This window comes from Camponotus vicinus, unplaced genomic scaffold (assembly GCF_025532165.1).
Source record: "Camponotus vicinus isolate PSW18456_S1 unplaced genomic scaffold, iyCamVici1.0 SCAF_13, whole genome shotgun sequence".
NCBI classification, from domain to species: domain Eukaryota; kingdom Metazoa; phylum Arthropoda; class Insecta; order Hymenoptera; family Formicidae; genus Camponotus; species Camponotus vicinus.
Genome location: NW_028141949.1, coordinates 7,308,142 through 7,311,026, shown reverse-complemented (window position 1 = coordinate 7,311,026; position 2,885 = coordinate 7,308,142). Strand labels below are relative to the sequence as shown.

The 2,885-nt window shown below is 25.9% G+C and overlaps 1 long non-coding RNA gene across 1 annotated transcript; it reads left to right on the top strand.

Moving 5' to 3' along the window:
* The first annotated feature begins 1,449 nt into the window (after positions 1–1,449).
* Positions 1,450–2,328, top strand: LOC145964145 (uncharacterized). Its single transcript, XR_014436350.1, has 3 exons — positions 1,450–1,607; positions 1,699–1,861; positions 1,941–2,328. It is a non-coding gene; the product is annotated as an uncharacterized LOC145964145 (long non-coding RNA).
* Positions 2,329–2,885: the final 557 nt, after the last annotated feature.

Here is a 2,885-nt window from a genome sequence, read left to right as displayed (position 1 = left end):
ATCGAACAATTTAGATATCTTACATTCTACTTAAAGTAGAATAATGACATTCTACTTAAAGTAGAATAATGAGAATAATAATGCATAAGTAGTTCGATAACGATGCAACACTTATATAATAATTCGTATATGTACTACTGTTTGTATATATACTTCTATGTGTATAATACTATCATAACTACTTAATAACAAGTATATAAGAAACTATTATTATAAGAATAATTATACAGGGTGTACAAAAAGTATGGAATCCCCTGAATAACTTGGAGAGATTTCATTTCAGAGAAAAATGTTAAATACAAAAGTTGTAGGGCTCTAAAATATCTATTTATTAGTCTTATCAGCATGATCACAGGTGACGTTGCCAAGACTACATGAAGGTTACCTTGAATTTTTTAAATGAAAACTCTTATTTCTTATTACATATTCTTGTAGTTTAGCCCGAGAGCTTTCCAAAATACTATAATTAAGTTATTTTTCATTAAATACTTTTCGAGTTATAAAACTCGAAATAATTTCTTAATTTTACATAAATTATAAAATATATATCTCATAAAATATTCATTTTTCGATAATCTTACCTCAATACTGTTATGCTTAAAATAATGAGAGGAATCAATTGCTACAAGAAAAACGCACAGTTGTTTTTAAGAAAAAATATTGTAATTTCCAATTGACAGTTACATATCTTTTCTTAAAAACAACTGTGCATTTTTTTATATTTTTTTTAAATTCGTAGATTGTCGTGCCAGCTTCACAGACACGGCTATACTTTAAGAGCTACAATCAAAAGTTCCACTCATTTTATATACTTAATTTTATAAATCGAGATGCACACACATCGCGTAGTTCAGCATTTGCATCTATATGTTTTTTAAACACAATGTGTAGCAAATTTGATTATGTATTACTTGCTTATTATGATTATTATATTACCTAACAATATATACATTTAATATATAGAGTTAATGTATAGATTTGATACTATGATATTGTTTTGTCTTTTTATATTATATATCTTTTAATTTTTCCTAATCATAACATAGAAATTATTGTTGATAAAGAAAGATAGCTCGATCATATATTTTATCCATTTATTGAAGAAAGATCACATATTTTGATTATTAATTATGTATTACATGTATAATCAAAATTAAAATCATAATATTATCATAATATTTATTTCATAATAAATTTATTTGAAAAGCAATATTATAATATCTGCTATATAAATTATAAATTTATTTTTTTTTACAAATATACGAGGCCATAAAAATTTGCTTATCATTAATTTTTATGACTCATAGATAATTTTCTGGCAATTTTCGACCATAAAATAATTTCACTTTACTTACATAACGTAACAGTAACAATTAATATGTGATTATTAATGATATCATAAACTATACATCGTATATATAGTTGTTTCGTATAGTAGCAATGGCATTAACATTTGTCCTCTTAGTGTCCTATTATTTCTAAACGAGAAAGAGAAAAAGTGCGTTCGACATATTAATCTACAACTACACTTGAATTTTCGAAAATAAAAGATGATCGTAAAAACCACAAAGCAAAAATTCCTTAAGATGACTAATATTAAATACATCGTAAGTTTTATTCAGACATTATTTAACTGTTATACACTTTCTATAATGAGAATAACGTTAAAAAATTAATGCGCTTCTCTGGAAATTATAGATTCTACTTTCCTGCATAATGGTGCTTCTGTTACCTAACAACAGTCTACAACAAGAAGAAACTCTTGGTCCAGTCACAAATGAAGATATAGATTCAACAGCAGATGCAATTAGAGATAAAAGAAGTGCGGACGCAAAATTAGCTTCGGAACTATACGCACCTAGTATGTTGGGTGAATTACATTCATGAAATCTTAAAAATATAAATGATGCACGGATGATCATGATTTATTCTTTTAACAGAGATCACGGATCATGAATTTAAAGGTTAATGGTGACAACAATCAAAGGATAACAATCGGGAATATATAATCGAACTATGGCAAATTTCATTGAAAAATGAAAATTCTTCTGCAATAGAATCTAGATGCGGATCCTTGTTATATTCTAATTGAGTTTCAAATTTGACTTTATCTTGCATTATATCTTGAAAATATCTTTCAGTTTATCTTTGCATTTAATTTACAATCAATGCAAGCTTACTAATATTAAAATAAAAAATATCAAAATTAGAAAAATTACTAATTATTAATTGAAAATTTATAATAAAATGTTTGCTTCTACTATAATAAAATAATATCTAATCTTATAACTTTACTCGGTGGTCAATAACTTTACTCGGGTTATCAATATTACTTCAGATTTTGAATTGCAATTCATTGTAAAAACACAAAAAAATAAAGGGTTTTATCAATGCAATGTATTGTTTTAAATTTTATTGCACATCCTACATAATAATTATTACACTAATTATTTCCAAAGAACGTCATGGTACAATATATTTCTCATATCAAAGTATATTTTACCAAATTCAAGTACCACTTGTATCGTATGATATATTAAAAGACTCAGCTTCTAAAGTATAGCCGATAAGTTTCTGAATTTGTCTCATGTGTTTCACAGATGTTGCTAAGTCCAATTTTGCAATTCACCTAACGTATGTTTCCATCTTTTCTAGATACATTCTCATATAAGCAACAATAAGATATTCAATCCGTAAAAATATATGACAATATGTAATTTGTCAACAAGTGACATACTAAATACTATAGTCGTTATTCGTGTAGAGTGTTTCAATGTTTAACGTTATATCAGAGAATTACTGACCAGTATAATATATGTGATCAAAATGAAACTTGCTGTCCTAAAAGTATTACGTTATAGTTGCCTAAAGTCTAGTAAACTAAA